This window comes from Arachis hypogaea, chromosome 5 (genome assembly GCF_003086295.3).
Source record: "Arachis hypogaea cultivar Tifrunner chromosome 5, arahy.Tifrunner.gnm2.J5K5, whole genome shotgun sequence".
NCBI classification, from domain to species: domain Eukaryota; kingdom Viridiplantae; phylum Streptophyta; class Magnoliopsida; order Fabales; family Fabaceae; genus Arachis; species Arachis hypogaea.
The window spans coordinates 65,978,670-65,998,916 of NC_092040.1; positions in this window are offsets into that span (position 1 = coordinate 65,978,670).

Here is a 20,247-nt window from a genome sequence, read left to right on the forward strand (position 1 = left end):
CGAAAATTTCAAAAATATTTTTCAAAATATTTTCAAAATATTTTTCTTATCTTTATATCATATTTTCAAAAATTAGCTAACAATTAATGTGATTGATTCAAAAATTTGAAGTTTGTTACTTGCTTGTTAAGAAAGGTTCAATCTTTAAGTTCTAGAATCTTATCTTTTAGTTTCTTGTTAGTAATTAATTTTAATTTTAAAATTAAATCTTTTTCAAACATATCTTATCTTTTTCAAAATTTTATCTTTTTCAAAATTTGATTTTAAAATATCTTATCTAACTTCTTATCTTCTTATCTTTTTAAAATTTGATTTTAAAATCTTTTTCAACTAACTAATTAACTTTTTGTTTGTTTCTTATCTTTTTCAAAACCACCTAACTACTCTTTCCTCTCTAATTTTTGAAAATATCTCACCCCTTTTTCAAAAATTCTTTTTAATTAACTAATTGTTTCATGTTTTAATTTTAATTACATCTTATCTTTAATTTTCAAAAATTACTAACCCCTTTTTTAAAATTATTTTTGAAATTCCCCTTTCTTTTCTTATTCTATTTAATTATTTATTTACTAACACTTCTCTTCACCTCGCCTATCCTTACTCTTTATACAGACTATTCATTCTTCTTCATTCTTCTCCCCTCTCTTTTTCTACTAACACAAAGGAATCTCTATACTGTGACATAGAGGATTCCTCTTCTTTTCTTGTTTTCTTCTCTTTCATATGAGCAGGAACAGGAAAAAAGGAACTCTTGTTGAAATTAATCCTGAACCTGAAAGAACTCTGAAAAGGAAACTAAGAGAAACTAAATTACAACAATCCAGAAACAACCTTTCAGAAATTTTCGAACAAGAGAAGGAGATGGCAGCCGAAAACAATAATAATGCAAGGAGAATGCTTGGTGACTTCACAAAGCCAACGTCCAAATTTGATGGAAGAAGCATCTCCATTCCTGCCATTGGAGCCAACAACTTTGAGCTGAAACCTCAGCTAGTCGCCTTAATGCAATAAAACTGCAAATTTTATGGACTTCCATCTGAAGATCCTTATCAGTTTTTAACTGAGTTCTTGCATATCTGTGAGACTATAAAGACGAATGGAGTTGATCCTGAAGTCTACAGACTCATGCTTTTCCCTTTTACTGTAAGAGACAGAGCTAGAATATGGTTGGATTCACAACCTAAGGATAGCCTAGACTCCTAGGATAAGCTGGTCACAGCCTTCTTGGATAAATTCTTTCCTCCTCAAAAGCTGAGCAAGCTGAGAGTGGATGTTCAAACCTTCAAACAAAAAAGATGGTGAATCCCTCTATGAAGCTTGGGAAAGATACAAGCAGCTGACCAAAAGATGTCCATCTGACATGTTTTCAGAATGGACCATATTAGATATATTCTATTATGGTCTATCTGAATTTTCGAAAATGTCATTGGACCATTCTGCAGGTGGATCTATTCACCTAAAGAAAACGCCTGAAGAGGCTCAAGAACTCATTGATATAGTTGCAAACAACCAATTCATGTACACTTCTGAGAGGAATTCCGTGAATAATGGGATACCTCAGAAGAAAGGAGTTCTTGAAATTGATGCTCTGAATGCCATATTGGCTCAGAACAAAGTGTTGACTCAACAGGTCAACATGATCTCTCAAAGTCTGAATGGATGGCAACATGCATCCAACAGTACTAAAGAGGCAGCATCTGAAGAAGCTTATGATCCTGAGAACCCTGCCATGGCAGAGGTTAATTACATGGGTGAACCTTATGGAAACACCTATAACTCATCATGGAGAAATCATCCAAATTTCTCATGGAAGGCTTTAACAATGGTGGACGCAATAGGCTGAGCAATAGCAAGCCTTTTCCATCATCTTCTCAGCAACAGCCAGAGAATTCTGAACAAAACACTTCTAATTTAGCCAATCTAGTCTCTGATCTGTCAAAGGCCACTTTCAGTTTCATGAGTGAAACAAGATCCTCCATCAGAAATCTGGAGGCACAAGTGGGCCACCTGAGTAAGAAAGTCATTGAAACTCCTCCCAGTATTCTCCCAAGCAATACAGAAGAGAATCCAAAAGGCGAGTGCAAGGCCATTGATATAATCAATATGGCCGAATGCACAAGGGAGGAGGAGGACGAAAATCCTAGTGAGGAAGACCTCCTAGGACGTCCTTCAAGCAAGAGGGAGTTTCCTATTAAGGATCCAAAGGAATCTGAGGCTCATATAGAGACCATAGAGATTCCATTAAATCTCCTTCTACGATTCATGAGCTCTGAAGACTATTCTTCCTCTGAAGAGGATGAAGATGTGACTGGAGAGTAAGTTGCTCAATACTTAGGAGCTATCATGAAGCTGAATGCCAAGTTGTTTGGTAATGAGACTTGGGAAAGTGAACCTCCCTTGCTCATTAATGAACTAGATACCTGGATTCAGCAAATTTTACCTCAAAAGAGACAAGATCCTGGCAAGTTCTTAATACCTTGTACCATAGGCACCATGACCTTTGAAAAGGCTCTATGTGATCTAGGGTCAGGGATAAATCTTATGCCACTCTCTGTAATGGAGAAGCTGAGGATCATTGAGATACAACCTGCCTTGTTCTCATTACAATTGGCAGACAAGTCATTGAGACAAGCTTATGGAATAGTGGAGGACGTGTTAGTAAAGGTTGAAGGCCTTTACATCCCTGCTGATTTCATAATCTTAGACACTGGGAAGGAAGAGGATGAATGCATTATCCTTGGAAGACCTTTCCTAGCCACAACAGGAGCTGTGATAGATGTCAACAGAGGTAAACTAGTCCTTCAATTGAATGGGGACTACCTTGTGTTTAAGGCACATGGCCATCCCTCTGTGACAAAAGAGAGTAAGCATGAAGAGCTTCTCTCAGTTCAGAGTCAAGAAGAGCCCCCACAGTCAAACTCTAAGTTTGGTGTTGGGAGGCCACAACCAAACTCTAAGTTTGGTGTTAAGACCCCATATCCAAACTTTAAGTTTGGTGTTGGGACTATACAACATTGACCTGATCACCTTGTGGCTCCATGAGAGCCACTGTCAAGCTATTGACATTAAAGAAGCATTGTTGGGAGGCAACCCAATTTTATTTATCTAATTTTTATTTTATTTTATTTTATTGTTATTTTGTGTTTTATTAGGTACATGATCATGTGGAGTCACAAAAAAAATATAAAAATTAAAAACAGAATCAAAAATAGCAGAAGAAAAATCACACCCTGGAGGAAGCACAGGCTGGCGTTCAACGCCAGTAAGGAGCATCTGGCTGGCGTTCAACGCCAGAACAGAGCATGAATCTGGCGCTGAACGCCAGAAACAAGCAACATTCTGGCGCTGAACGCCAGGAATGTGCCTAGAAGAAAAGCTGGCGCTGAACGCCAGTAACAAGCATGAAACTGGCGTTCAACGCTAGAAACATGCTTTACATGGGCGTTGAACGCCCAGAACGTGCACCACTCGGCGTTTAAACGCCAGAATGGTGTGCAAAGGCATTTTACATGCCTATTTGGTGCAGGGATGGAATTCCTTGACACCTCAGGATCTGTGGACCCCACAGAATCACCTCAGGATCTGTGGACCCCACAGGATCCCCACCTAACATATTCCCACCTTACCTCCTAATCCTATTTTACTCTTCCCAATAAACACTCCTTCCCAAAACCCTTCACCTATCACCTCAATCTCTCTTCCCCATCACCTCTTCACCACTCACATCCATCCACTCTTCCCTATACACCCCACCTACCTTTAAAATTCAAATTCTCTTTCCCACTCAATCCCACCCATATAGCCGAATACACACATCCCTCAATCTCCTCCATATCTTCTTCTTATTCTTCATCTTTTCTTTCTTCTCTTGCTCGAGGGCGAGCAATTTTTTAAGTTTGGTGTGGTAAAAGCATAGCTTTTTGCTTTTCCATAACCATTAATGGCACCTAAGGCCAGAGACATCCAAAAAAAAGAAGAAGAGAAAAAAGGGAAGACAAAAGTTTCCACCTCTGAGTCATGGGAGATGGAAAGACTCATGTAAAGGGTTTATAGCTCAGTGGTAGAACATTTGACTGCAAATCAAGAGATCCCTGAGATACCTCAGGGGATAAATTGTCCTCCACACAATTATTGGGAGCAACTAAGGATAGGAACACCAAAATTACTAGGAATCATGAACAGAAGCAAGGAAGAGACATAAAGGAGCTCAAAAAGCACCATTGGACCTTCAAGAAGGCGCCATCCTCACTAAGGTGGATTCATTCCTTGTTCTTATTTCTTTCTGCTTTTCGGTTTTTATGTTGTGCTCATTTATGTTTTGTGTCTTTACTTCATGATCATTAGTATGTAGTAACCATGTCTTAAAGCTATGAATAAAATCCATTAATCCTTCACCTTTCCTAAATGAAAAATGTTTTAATTCAAAAGAACAAGAAGTACATGAATTTTGAACTTATCTTTGAATTTAATTTAATTATATTGATGTGGTGACAATACATTTTGCTTTCTGAATGAATGCTTAAATAGTGCATTTTTTTATCTTGCTGTTTATGAATGTTAAAACTGTTGGCTCTTGAAAGAATAATGAACAAAGAGAAATGTTATTGATAATCTGAAAAATCATGAAATTGATTCTTGAAGCAAGAAAAAGCAGTGAAAAAAGCAAAAGCTTGCAAAATAATAATAATAATAATAATTGGCGGAAAAAATAATAGAAAAAGAAAAAGCAAGCAGAAAAAGCCAATAGCCCTTAAAACTAAAAGGCAAGGGTAAACAGGATCCAAGGCTTTGAGCATCAATGGATAGGAGGGCCCAAGGAAATAAAATCCAGGCCTAAGCGGCTAAACCAAGCTGTCCCTAACCATGTGCTTGTGTCATGAAGGTCCAAGTGAAAAGCTTGAGACTGAGTGGTTAAAGTCGTGATCCAAAGCAAAAGAGTGTGCTTAAGAGCTCTGGACACCTCTAACTGGGGACTCTAGCAAAGCTGAGTCACAATCTGAAAAGGTTCACCCAGTCATGTGTCTGTGGCATTTATGTATCCGGTGGTAATACTGGAAAACAAAATGCTTAGGGCCACGGCCAAGACTCATAAGTAGCTGTGTTCAAGAATCAACATGCTTAACTAGGAAAATCAATAAACACTATCCGAAATTCTAAGTTCCTAGAGAAGCCAATCATTCTAAACTTCAAAGGAAAAAAGTGAGATGCCAAAACTATTCAGAAGCAAAAAGCTACAAGTCCCGTTCATCTAATTATAATTAATATTCATTGATATTCTGAAATTTATAGTATATTCTCTTCTTTTTATCCTAATTGATTTTCAGTTTCTTGGGGACAAGCAACTGATGACAAGTCATCTTAGCCTAGTTTTACTAGTCTCTTTCTTTTGTTTTTAATTGAATTATGCACTTTCTTGAGGCCTAAGCAAGCTAATTTAGGTAGATTTTCATGCTTCCTTTGATTGAATCAACCATAGATAAATTAATGCAATTTCATGAGGTTTGATGCCATAATTGGTGCATATTAGGATAGAATGAACATCTCATGATTTTGAGCATAGCTTTGATGTGTTTGGTTGATTTATGATAGGTGAAGAAAGCTTGGAAAAGGGTTGAAGTAAGAAGGAATGGCTAGAAGCTAAGAGAGGACAATGAAACAAGTGAAATTGAACCAGGAAGTATAAAGTTGGACTTGAAGTTAGCCCTCAAACTTTAGCACAAACTTTTGGGAGAAAAGTTAGCCTCAAAGTTAGCCCCCTAACTTGGAGGCTAACGTGGGAAGTTGAAAAACACTCCTGGGCTGCTCAACGTTTGCGCCAACGTTAGCCCCCTAACTTGGAGGCTAACGTTGGCATGAAAAATTTCACCCAGGGCTGCCCACGTTTGCGCCAACGTTAGCCCCCTAACTTGGAGGCTAACGTTGGCATGAAAATTTCTCCCAGGGTGCTTCACGTTTGCGCCAACGTTAGCCCCCTAACTTGGAGGCTAACGTTGGCATGAAAAATATACTCCAGGGCTAGCCAACGTTTGCGCCAACGTTAGCCCCCTAACTTGGAGGCTAACGTTGGCGCCATTTGTGCATAAGGAAGGGCCAACGTTGGCGCTCAAGTTAGACCCCTAACTTTGGCACCAACGTTGGCATCAGTAAATTGGGGTTGCTGATATGAAAAGTTAGCCTCAAAGTTAGACCCCTAACTTTGACTCAAACTTTTACTCCAACTTTACAAAAATCCAATCCGGTTCAATTGGTTCACTTGGGTTCCTCTCCAAACTCCAAGAGCAATCAACCAAGGCCTCTTTCAACCCAATTCCACCAAGAGCAAAGGCCCAACTCAAGGATTGAAGATCATTTGAAGAAAGTGTATAAATAGGCTAGAATTCAAGTTATTCGGGGAGCTTTCCTTTTTAGTTTTTAGAAAGCTTTCTTTTCAGTTTGGGAGCTTGAGTGATCTTGAATTTCTTAGTTTAATTGCTTTCAATTTCAATTACACTTGTCTTGGATCTTGGGTTGAAGAATTGAAGAAATTCTGTTTCAATCTCACCTTGGATCTTGTTTATTTTTCACTGCTATTGAATTTCAATTTCGGTTACTTGCTTCTCATCTACTCTTTTTGCAATTTACAATTCCCTTGCTATTGTTCTTGTTGGATCTAGGAAGGCATTGAGATCTAGACTTGGTTTTCTAGTCTCTGGGTCCTGAGATCTCATTTTACCATTTCAATTCTCTGTTTCTTGCTTTATTTGTTCATTGTACTTGTCTGTTTGAATCCGATTCAACCCCAATTCCCATTTACTCTTCTGTTTGATGCGAATTAATTTCTCTTTGTTTAATTCCTGCAAATCCAAGTCCCAATCCCCTTTACATTTCAAGCCATTTACATTTCTTGTCATTTAAGATTCTTGCAATTTACATTTCTTGCTCTTTAAGTTTCTGCCATTTAATTTCTTGTTCTTTAAGATTCAGCAATTCATTTCTTGTTCTCCTTACTTTCAATGCAATTTAAATTCTGCAAATCACCAATCAATCAACCAAATCTTGATTCGCTTGACTAAATCAACCACTAAACTAAAATTGTTCAATCCTTCAATCCCTGTGGGATCGACCTCACTCCCGTGAGTTTTTATTACTTGATGCGACCCGGTGCACTTGCCGGTTAGATTTGTGTGTTTTGGGAGAAATTTATTTTCACACCAAAATATCCTCATCAGCAATAATTTAAGTTTGGTGTTGTGATGAGCGGATAATTTATACGCTTTTTGGCATTGTTTTTAGGTAGTTTTTAGTAAGTTCAAGCTACTTTTAGGGATGTTTTCATTAGTTTTTATGTTAAATTTACATTTCTGGACTTTACTATGAGTTTGTGTGTTTTTCTGTGATTTTAGGTAATTTCTGGCCGAAATTGAGGGACTTGAGCAAAACTCTGAAAAAGGCTGACAAAAGGACTGCTGATGCTGTTGGAATCTGACCTCCCTGCACTAAAAATGAATTTTCTGGAGCTACAGAACTCCAATTGGCGCACTCTCAACGGCGTTGGAAATTAGACATCTAGAGCTTTCCAGCAATATATAATAGTTCATACTTTATTCGGAAATTGACGACGTAACTTGGCGTTGAACGCCAAGTACATGCTGCTGTCTGGAGTTAAACGCCAGAAACACGTCATGATCCGGAGTTGAATGCCCAAAACACGTTATAACTTGGAGTTCAACTCCAAGAGAAGCCTCAGCTCGTGGATATATCAAGCTCAGTCCAAACATACACCAAGTGGGCCCCGGAAGTGGATTTATGCATCAATTACTTACTCATGTAAACCCTTGTAGCTAGTTTAGTATAAATAAGACTTTTTATAGTGTATTAGTCATCTTTTGACAGTTTAATCTTTGACTGTTTTAGTCTTTGATCATTCGGCCTTTTGATCATTCAGGGGGCTGGCCATTCGGCCATGCCTGAACCTTTCACTTATGTATTTTCAACAGTGGCGTTTCTGCACACCATAGATTAAGGGTGTGGAGCTCTGCTGTACCTCAAGTTTCAATACAATTACTATTACTTTCTATTCAATTCTCTTTTATTCTTATTCCAAGATATACGTTGCACAACACTTTGATGAATGTGATGATCTGTGACACTCATCATCATTCTCACCTATGAACGCGCGTGATTGACAACCACTTCCGTTCTACTTTAGGCCGGGCGCATATCTCTTAGATTCCCCAACAAAATCTTCGTGGTATAAGCTAGATAGATGGCGGCATTCATGGGGATCCGGAAAGTCTAACCTTGTCTGTGGTATTCCGAGTAGGATCCCGGGATGACAAACGCAAAAGAATCAATGGATTCTACTCCAACCTGATTGAGAACCGACAGATGATTAGCCGTGCTGTGACAGAGCATTTGGACCATTTTCACTGAGAGGATGAGATGTAGCTATCAACAAGGGTGATGCCTCCAGACGATTAGCCGTGCAGTGACAGCGCATAGGACCATTTTCCCGAGAGGATTAAAAGTAGCCATTGATGATGGTGATGCCCTACATACAGCTTGCCATGGAAATGAGTAAGAAGGATTGGATGAATGTAATAAGAAAGTAGAGATAAGAAAGGATTCTAGCATCTCCACACGCCTATCTGAAATTCCCACTATTGATTTACATAAGTATTTCTATCCCTTTTTATTTTCTATTTATTATTAATTTTCAAAACCCATAACCATTTAATCTACTTAACTGAGATTTACAAGGTGACCATAGCTTGCTTCATACCAACAATCTCTGTGGGATCGACCCTTACTCACGTAAGGTATTACTTGGAAGACCTAGTACACTTGCTGGTTAAGTTGAACGGAGTTGTGAGCTTCTCTAACAGTGCCTGGAACTCTTTTATCACAATTTCGTCCACCATCGGCCTAAAACACAAAAGTTATAAAAGTAATCCCTGAAAGAGACCAGAATAAGGTCCAAGAAAGAAGATAACAAAAATAACTTAGAAGAGCCCGACATGATGAAATCAGCCCAAAACACAAGGTTACAAAAGTAATCCCCGAAAGAGACCTAAACAAAGGTCCAAAAAAGAGGATTACTAACAACAACCTAGACAAAACCAACATGACAGAATCGACCTCTCAAAAACCTTAAGAGACCTGAACAAGGTCCAAACAATACAAATTACTGAAAATAACGTCAATTAAAGGCTCGAGGGAATCAAGCCAATCCAAAGAGGTCAGACAACAAAAGTTCCAACACTCCCAAAACCTAGAAAGGTACCAAAATGAGTGCATACAGATATGTTACGAAAAACACAAGTTATAATAATAACAAACTCAAAGGGCTATCAAAACTAGCCCCAAGAGCTTGGAAATTACTTTGTTTTTCAAGATAAAAGTTGCTAAACAAGCAACTAGGAATGTAGAAAAAGTCAGTACCACCATTTACAAAATATAAAAAGTTCAAAAAAGCCCACAAGCTGGGCTGTCCACACAAACATCCAGAAAATTCATTAAGGATCCAAAGGCTTCTCGGCAGCATCAACAGGAGGTGAGGGAGGGCGAGTTTGAAGAGGCACAGCGTCCACTGTCCCATCATTCCGGTTTAAGATTTGACAATCAGGTTCCAACTCGGAATGACCGACTTCAGGAATTGAAGAAGTCGGCACCAGAGGGGCTTTGGTAGTAGGCACCAGAGGGGCTTTGGTAGTAGGCACAGAGGGAGGTTCAACATCATCATCTTCGTCAGGGAAAATCTTGCCATCCTTCACAACATTGTCCAGGCTGAAGAGAGTAAGGTCGACCTTGGGGGTAAGAACCCGAACCTGCTCCTTCAGGTTCTCATAAGCAACAGTTACGCTGTCCATAAGGTGACCCTGGAGATCAGCATAATCAGCCCGGGCCGACTCCAACTCCCCCCTGAGACGCATTACTTCCCTGTAGGTCGTGACATAGCTATCCTTGTGCCTCAACGCCGTGTCTTCAGCCAACTGCACAGAAGCTGCCAAGGCAACGGAACTAGCCTTTTCACTCTCCAACTCCTTCTCTAGCTTGGTCACTTTCACTTGGAGCTCCTCCTTCAAACCCTTTATTCTGTCAAACTCCCGCTTAGCCTCCTCCATAAAGGCCTTGGTAGCATGAAGGGGAAGATTTTGGGCAGTTCGGTACAGGGCAGCTCCCATATGTGCCATCTTGATGCTACTCTGAGTTATAAAATATATGTGATGATGGAGAGAAACATCATCCATAGAGAGGGCACCATAAGGACCGATCTACTGGTCGACAAATCCAATAGGGTCAAAATCAGGCGCATCCAGATTGAAGGGTTCAACGGTCTGAGGTCTTTTGGAAGGAGGAACGGCCGTAGAAGAAGCCACAGTAGCAGTAGAAGACTGTGGAGGATCCACTAAACGAACTTGAGGAGTAGGGATCATTCTCCTCGGGCCAGGAGATCTCGGCACAGACAGCTTCAATGAGACCTGAGAGGACCCTTCCCCATCCGCCCGGGTCAAAATGTTCTGAGCTGCAGTAGCCTTTCTCGCCTTTTTGAAACCCTTCATCGCATCATTATTCTTGGCCATCTCTGAAAAATAAAAACCAACAGTTTTACAAACCAGGAAAGAAGGAGAAAGCAAAGTAAAAACAAGAAACAAAATATATCAAGTAATACCCAAAGCAGTTCGAACAAGGGATGGGTCCCCCAAAGATTTTTTAGTATCCAGATGAGGAGGTTCTCCCCAAATATCCTCCAAGACATTCACAAAGGCCTGCTCGACCTCGTCCAACATTTCCCAAGTATACCGGGATACCACTACATTCCTCTGCCACTCTAAAGGAAAGCGGGGTTCGTTATTTTCGTCCAAAAAGAAAGGCTGGGCTCCTTCAACAGCCCAGACCTTAAAGAAGTAATTCTTAAAATCCCAGAAAGACTCGTCACACATAGAAAAAATATTATGCCCCTGGGCAGACCTAAATGAAATCCAAGAAGCCTTCCTCTTGGTAGTCCCAGGCTTGGTCAACACGAAAAGATACAAAAAAGAGTTTGAGAAGGTGTAACAGCAAATTCTTGACAAACCAGCTGAAAAATCTTGATGAAGCCCCAAGAATTCGGATGAAGCTGAGAGGGGGCTACATTACAGGACCATAACAGGTCAGTTTCAAAAGAAGTAAAAGGAAATGTGATGTTCATTTGGCTGAAAAAGAAGTCATAGGCATAGAAAAAAGGACGCCCCCTGAGTCATGACAGGGAAGCAAACTCGATCATCAGAATCAGGTGCCACTAACTCATAATTGTTCTCCTGATCCTCACTGCTACAAATACGGTGATGTCTTCTAAGCGCTACACAAAATTCAGAATTGGCTAAAAAAACACACAGTAACACAGGGGAGTCCAGCCGATCGGACATCCCCTCAGGAACCTTAGAAGACGCCTCGACAATATTTTTGCGAGAAGACATGGCCAACAAGTCCTACAAACAAGAAAAGAAGATAGGATTACTAAAAACATCTCGGACGAAATCAAAACAACTCGGGCGACACAATCCAACGCAGTACAGGCAACAAAAGGAAACCCTAGGACCCACACCAAAAGATCCAGGGGCATCCTTTGGAGGCAGTTAACAGAACAAGGACTCAGGAAAACCCACAAGACCAACATCCCAACAAAAAACTCTCAGCAAAGACAAAGAATAGCCCTCTCTCAAAAAGCGACATCCCAAGAAGAAAAGAAACTTATTACCCCAAAAAGCTACAAATCAAATAAAGTCATCAAAATAACTACCTTCCAAATTCACAGTCTCAGCTTATCAGCAAACGAAACTACCAAACAACAAAACGTATCGAGAAGAAGTCATCAAAGGCGCCACCTTTTTCAGAGAAATAAACCCCCCCCCAAACAGGCAAATGACACAAAATCAAAATGAGCCATCAAAAAATCGTTACTTTCTACAAAGGTTCGTCAGCAAAGTTATTATTCATACCCAAAGTCATCACAGTTACCAACATGGCGAAAAGACATCAAAGGAACAATCTTTCCAGGAAAGCAAAGGCCTCAGTGACAACATGCATCACAGCAAACTCAAACTTTACCAAAAATCGGATCAAAGCAACGAAGGAAGTAAAAAAGCGGAAAGAAGAACCAACCTAGAAAAAGCAGAAAACTTCGACGAAGTTAAAGGTAGAAGATGGAACCAGGAGTCGCCCTTTCACAATAAGGAAAGCACTGATAATCGCCAAGCAACATCACAGGAGGAAATGGGGAAACTGCAAACTTCAGAAAACAGAAAGAGAGAAAGAAAAGGAAAGTTACGGATAAGAGAAACCATTTTTTAAGCGTGAAATTCAAAAACAGAGAGGCTAAGAGAAATGGGGCAATTAAAAACCGATTAATAAGGGTATTAAACCCTTGCGCATTCCCAAGGCTACAAGCGCTAAATACAAGAATGCGCGCTTTAAAGAAAAAGCAAAAGAAAAACGTTCCATATTTAAAAAGGAGAACCCTACAAAGAAGAAATCGACAAAATTCTCGAGATCGGCTCCATCATAAAAGGATCGAAGTCCTAAAACTGAAGACTCGACCTCAAAACAGAAGACTGAGCTCGATCAGGGGCACTGTTCATACCCTGAGTCGAGCTGTCCGACCCGGGATGCTCTACTGACAAGCCAACCGACCTCTTCAGGTCAGCACAAATCTGACCTCTTCTCAAAGAGCTCGGTGATAAACCACTAATTTATGGTTTATCTTATGCTCAATTGAGTGGTTTTTATCAACTCTTTACTCACTTATTCATACAATTCGCATGTTTTACATTTTCCTTCCTGATTTTGTGCTATGATTGAAAACATGTTTCTTTGATCTTATATTTGCTTATTATTAATCCTCTCTATTACCATTAGATGCCTTGATATGTGTGTTAAGTGTTTTCAGATATTATAGGGTAGGAATGGCTTGGAGGATGGAAAGGAAGCATGCAAAAGTGGAAGGAATACAAGAAGTTGAAGAAGTTGTTAAGCTGTACAGCCTGACCTCTTCGCACTCAAACGGCTATAACTTTAGCTACAGAGGACCAAACTACGCGGTTCCAGTTACGTTGGAAAGCTAACGTCCAGGGCTTCGATTTTATATATAATATGCCATAGTTGCCCTGATGCTAGGTGATGCGAACGCGTGATTCACGCGGACACGTCGCATCTGCGAACTTCAATCCGCGCGGCCGCGTGGGCGACGCCTCCGCGTCACTTGGCCGCGACCTGTACGGACCAGAAAGTGCTGGAAGTGACTTATGGGCTGTCTCTGACCTAGTTTTTGGCTCAGAACACACAGATTAGAGGCTATAAAGTAGGGAAATACATCCATTCATAATGATGCGTTCATAATTCACTTTTCATATTTTAGATGTAGTTTTTCCACTCTCTTAGGATTTAGGTAGGGTTTTTAGAAATTAGGATTTAGGACTTCTCTTAGTTTTAGGAGTGACTCTCGATCCCAGTTTCAATGTTCTTTTACTCTATAAATATCTCTTATTTTCAGATACCATTAATGCTTACTTGTATTAGTTATGCTGCCTATTTGACTTATGCTACATTCATGTTATGATTTTCTTATTTAATGATATTTGAGGTATTTCAGTTTAAGATTGTTCCTTTTTATTATCCCCAATCTGAAGATATTGCTATTCCAGTAGATTTAATTTCTTTTCCTTTTGGTCTTGGTTGAGAAATCAGTAACTCGGGAGTTATCCTAGCTCAACATAATTGATAACTGTTATCTTTGCTAATTGAACTGAACTTCAATAATCCCAACCTTTTCTTAGGAAATAAATAGGATTCGAAGGTCAACTAATTAGTCCCTTGACTTTCCTTTGCTTTAGCAAAGGTTGACTAAGTGGAATTAAGATTCAACTTTCATTATTATTGCTAAGAATAATAAAGTCTGGACTTCCAATCTCTCATACCTTACCAAAAGTTTGCTTTACAGTATTTATTTATTTTAAGTGTCATTTAAATTAATTGCCATATTTATTCCTCATTCCCAAAACCCCAATTTTACCTTTTTCATAGCCAATAATAAGAACATACCTCCCTGCAATTCCTTGAGAAGATGACCCGAGGTTTAATACTCGGTTATTAATTTTAAAAAGGGGTTTGTTACTTGTGACAACCAAAACATTTGCACGAAAGAATTTTTGTTGGTTTAGAAACTATATCTACAACGCGACTATTTTTATAAAATTCTTTACTCGCAAAAATCCTAACGTCAAAATGGCGTCGTTGCCGGGGAATTGCAAACGTGTGCCTTATTATTGGTTATTGTAAATATTTATTTAAAATATATATATATTTTTTTCTTTTACTTGTTTATTTGTTTTCTCTCTTCCCATTTATTTCTGATAACTACTATGAATTTTCACCCCTCTCGCTTTGAGTTTAGTTCTAACTTTGTTGAAGGAAATAGATACCACAGCAGGAATATGCATCAAGGTCAGACCAATCAAGGATGGATGGAGTCAACAGGATCTAATCAACCCTTTAGGCAACAACACCCTCCAAGATATCATGGACAACGACCATTCAACAATGCAAACCCAGCTAAAAGATATGGTGGAAAACCTTGTAACTACCAACAAGCCCCACCTCGTGCCTATAGACCATCCTCTCAACATAACCTCGAACCACCACACTCACAAGCTTCTTTTCACCATTCGCCACCATACGATCCTTATCCGCCCCAACACCAATCCAATTACTCCCAAGAACCACCACTCCCCCATACACCATACCCATATTCATCAAATCCAGAATCACAGGTTCGCCTTGAAGAATCAATGAAACAATTTACTGCAACCCTTCATCAACTGGAGCAAGCAATAGTGGAGGAGTTAAAGCAATTATCTTCCAGACGTTCAGCCCCCTCAACAGACCCCCATGGCTTTATGTGGAGAATCCAATGAAGAACACAGTACAAAGAAGACGCTAGAAGCTCCAGTGAACAGCATAGAGCATAACTTCGTACTAGAACAAGTAGAGGAAGCTGTCATTGCAGAAGAAGAAGAGTTGGTTGAAGATTCAGGAGATGCTGAACCGCCACTTGAATCCAGAGTTGTGGAGAACTCTGTCAAGTATATTACAATTGACACTGAGGAGAATTTTGCACCGCCTCCACTGCAAATATCTTATGAAGAACTGAACCGAATAACCCAGGACACAGGCTTCCTTGATGATGATGATCACGAGTCCTGTTCTCTTAGTGACGACCTTGCATCCGGAAGTGATTTCTCTAAGACAGAAGAATATTCCCTGAGTGAACATGAAGATGATGCTGAGGTAGATTTTTCTCAACCTCCAATATATGACTCGAGCGATGATGAGGGAGAAATTGAAGACTCTGATCAAGATATGGTTGAAGTGGAAGAATTCACAGAAGATTATAAGGGAGTAGAACTTACAGAACCACTGGAAACACCTATTCCAAGGCCATTACCGCCCAACACAAATTACAATTGGGTAACATCTTTGCCTTTTATCTTTACTTTTCCACTTGAATATGGTTTACTTGAAACAGATGGCCAGCTTAGAGCTCATTGCGGCTTTAAGAGAAAAAGGGAAATGGCTCGTACTCAGAGCTGGTGCACAAGGTTCAATAAGGTTCCACGCTTCAACTCGAAGTGCACGGATTGGTATCATGCTCAATTGAATGGATCACGGAGAACGTCTGGTCACCATGGTGAGAATCTACTTTTTAAACCGCCCGGATGGAATCATGTAGATCAAGACGGAGGCGGATTTAAAAGCAAAGCTTGGGATCATGGATCCTATCCTGACATTCGTTATCCCGGGAGTCTGAAAATTTGTTTGAAGCTGCTCAGAAGCTTTACATGCCTAGTTTGGGACCCCGGAGGATGCTGGCATTCCAAACACTGGTGGAGATTCCTGGATCAGTACAAGCATAAGCCACCATAACAGGAAGCTCCTCAAATGTCCAACTTAAGGACTTTAACTAAAAGTGCTAGGTGGGAGACAACCCACCATGGTATGATCGTTCCTTTTTCATTTTTTATTTAGTTTTCTTTGTTTTCGGGTTTTATTTTATTTTATTGTATTGAACCTGGAATTTTGCATAACATTCATATTAGCATTGCATTCTGCATACTGCATTATTAAAAAAAAATACGCACGCGACGCGACAGCATCGCTGACGCGTCCGCGTCACATGTGCGTTGTGAAGAAGAGAAATCGAACAGAGAGTCACGCGAAAGCATGGCTGGAGGCGTGCTTTTGGCACAATTTGACCCACGCGACCGCGTAGCTGACGCGTCCGCGTCACATGAGAACCACGCCTCCCACGCGTCCGCGTCACCCACGCGGCCGCGTGACCTGGTAATCGACGTAAAATGGGTACATGGCCGAAAGTTGTGCTGGAGTAAGGCTGGACTGGCGCTAGACGCACAAGCCTTACCATGCGAACGCGTGCCCCACGCGTCTGCATCATCCTCCAATCTTGGCCACCCACGCGATCGCGTCAACCACGCGACCGCGTCACCCTAAAAATTGGCAAAAAGAGTTTCGAACAGAGAGTTGCGCGAACGCAAGGCTGCACTCGCGCCAATCGCACAAATCAGGCCACGCATTCGCGTACCCCATGCGTCCGCGTCGCCTGAACATATTACGCCCCACGCGGCCGCATCACCCACGCGACCGCGTCGCCAGCGTCGCACAACCTATCTAGATCAGTGCCAATTATCTTATCTTTTCTTCTCCAAATCCTTATTTTTCTTATCTTTTCTTATTTCTTTCTCCTTCCTTTCTTACTTTCTTCTTCTCATCTTTTTCACCTCAATTCTATTTTATTTAATTTATTTGCATAATTTCTTCCATTGCATTTTAATTTTGTGCATCTTTTTATTTTCTTCTCTAAATTTATTAATTTTTCCATTGGTGTTACTTGTTCATATTCAACTGTTGTGTCGTTTCTGGTATTATTTTGGTACCCAGTGACTTGTTTTACACTGTTGGGTAATATTATTTAATTCAATGCTATTCTTTTATGATATTTGTATTAATTTTGCATTGACATGAATTTATATTATCTTGCACTATCTTTCCTATTGTTGCAAATTTTTGCACTCTTGCTTTGCCATGTACTTCTACTGTTTTCTCACTTGCATGTTGTAGCTACCATGTAATTGAAACCCTTATTATCTGGCATTAATACCCATATTTTATTTATTTTCTATCTTTATTTTTGGGTTATTTTTCTTCTTTTCCCTCTTCTTTCAGGATGGCCACCACGAAGGGAGAGGAAAAGCTTTTTCATGGGAAGACAAACAGGTCCACCTACACAATCTTTGGAAAAAGGCATCAGTTGGAGCAGCCCATCCACTTGTACATCTTAGCATGCACCGAGGACGGTGCAATCTTTAAGTGTGGGGAGGTCGATACCGATCTCCATGGGTTAGTACTTTCTTGTCTCAACACCAATGTTTAAATTTTCTTTGTAGCTAGTGGTTGCATTTTCATATTTATTTGATTTTGTGCATATTTTACCACTTGGTTGAAGAAATATTTTCTTTTTCAAGAAATTTTTATGGTATTTCACTAATTTAAATTGAAAAATTTTTGTTAAACTTTTTTGAAGTTATATTTGGAACATGGTTTTTGAGGCAAAGAACACACAACCTGTGAGATTTTGAGCTTATTTACATGGTTACATTATTTAACCATAAATATTTTATTCTTGTGTGTTTCCTCCTCTATGATTGTAATCTATATTTTGTTCCAATATATATGTCCATTATTTAGTGTATTTACATGCTTGCATATGATTGAGGCCATTGTTTGATTTTAGCTCACTTATCCCAAATAAGCCTACCCTTTAAATCACCCTTGTCAGCCACTTTGAGTCTTTTAACCCCTATTTATTCTGTATTTTACCACATCATTAGCCTTAAGCAGAAAAACAAAAGTAATATCCCAATTGAATCTTTGGTTAGCTTAAGATAGAGATTGTGCATCAACTAAGTGTGGGAAAAACTGTGGGAACATGAGTTAATAAGGGAATGTATCATGTCTTTAATCTATTTGAATATTGGGAATTTGGGAACCTACTCATGAAAAAAACCAAAATAGAAAAATAATGGAGAATCCATGTGCATTGATAAGTTATGTTTGCTTTTATGATTCAAAAAAAAGAAGAAAAAGAAAAAAAAGAAATATATATATATATAATATAAATAAATAAATAAGGGGACAAAATTACCCCAATGTTAAGTCAATGAAAAATCAATGCACATGTGATAAATTAAAAAGAAAAAAGTTGATACATGAGTATGTGATGTAAAAGTGGGAATTTTGGGTAGCTAGGCATGAACTAGAGTTATATAGAGTATATGTATGTTAGGTGAAAGCTTAGGATAATTAAAGATTCAATTTATAAAGCTCACTTGGCCATACATATATCCTTACCTTTACCTCAGCCCCATTACAACCTTGAAAAGACCTCATGATGTTTGCATTGATACATTAAATATTTGTTGATTGGTTAGACGAAGAACAAGGTTTAGAAAGCATGACTAGAGAAGAGTTGAGTGAATAACCATATACACTTGAGAGATTAGAGTGATATACACTTCCAGTGAGGGTTCAATGCTTGATTCTATGTTTCCTGCTTTCATTAGCTATCTTCTTACAAGTTTACTTGATTTTTATTCTGTGATTTGAATTAGTGGAATTTGATTCATATTTGTCTTGGAGAACTTATTTATTTTTAACCAAGTAGGTAGAAACATTTTGCATTTAGTTGCATTTCATAGGTTGCATCTCATACATTCTATCATTCCTCTTCATCTCTTTATAGTTTCTCTTGAGCTTAGCATGAGGACATGCTATTGTTTAAGTGTGGGAAGGTTGATAAATCACTATTTTATGGTTTATCTTATGCTCAATTGAGTGGTTTTTATCAACTCTTTACTCACTTATTCATACAATTCGTATGTTTTACATTTTCCTTCCAAATTTTGTGCTATGATTGAAAACATGTTTCTTTGAACTTATATTTGCTTATTATTAATCCTCTCTATTACCATTAGATGCATTGATATGTGTGTTAAGTGTTTTCAGATATTATAGGGCAGGAATGGTTTGGAGGATGGAAAGGAAGCATGCAAAAGTGGAAGGAATACAAGAAGTTGAAGAAGTTGTTAAGCTGTCCAACCTGACCTCTTCGCACTCAAACGGCTATAACTTTAGCTACATAAATCCAAACGACGCGGTTCCAGTTGCGTTGGAAAGCTAACGTCTGGGGCTTCGATTTGATATAAAATATGTCATAGTTGCTCTGACGCTAAGTGATGCGAACGCGTGATTCACGTGGATGTGTCGCATCTGCGAACTTCAATCCGCGCGGCCGCGTGGTCGACGCCTCCGCGTCACTTGGCCGCGACCTGTACGGACCAGAAAGCGCTGGAAGTGACTTCTGGGCTGACTTTGACCCATGTTTCGGCCCAGAACACACAGATTAGAGGCTATAAAGTGGGGGAATGCATCCACTCATAATGATGCTTTCATAATTCGCTTTTCATATTTTAGATGTAGTTTTTAGAGAGAGAGGTTCTCTCCTCTCTCTTAGGATTTAGGTAGGGTTTTTAGAAATTAGGATTTAGGACTTCTCTTAGTTTTAGGAGTGACTCTCGATCCCAGGTTCAATGTTCTTTTACTCTATAATTATCTCTTACTTTCAGATACCATTAATGCTTATTTGTATTAGTTATGTTGCCTATTTGACTTATGCTACGTTCATATTATGATTTTCTTATTTAATGATATTTGAGGTATTTCAGTTTAAGATTGTTCCTTTTTATTATCCCCAATCTGAAGATATTGCTATTCCAGTAGATTTAATTTCTTTTCCTTTTGGTCTTGGTTGAGAAATCAGTAACTCAGGAGTTATCCTAGCTCAACATAATTGATAACTGTTATCTTTGCTAATTGAACTGAACTTCAATAATCCCAACCTTTTCTTAGGAAATAAATAGGATTCGAAGGTCAACTAATTAGTCCCTTGACTTTCCTTTGCTTTAGCAAAGGTTGACTAAGTGGAATTAAGATTCAACTTTCATTATTATTGCTAAGAATAACAAAGTCTGGACTTCCAATCTCTCATACCTTACCAAAAGTTTGCTTTACAGTATTTATTTATTTTAATTGTCATTTAAATTAATTGTCATATTTATTCCTCATTCTCAAAACCCCAATTTTACCTTTTTCATAGCC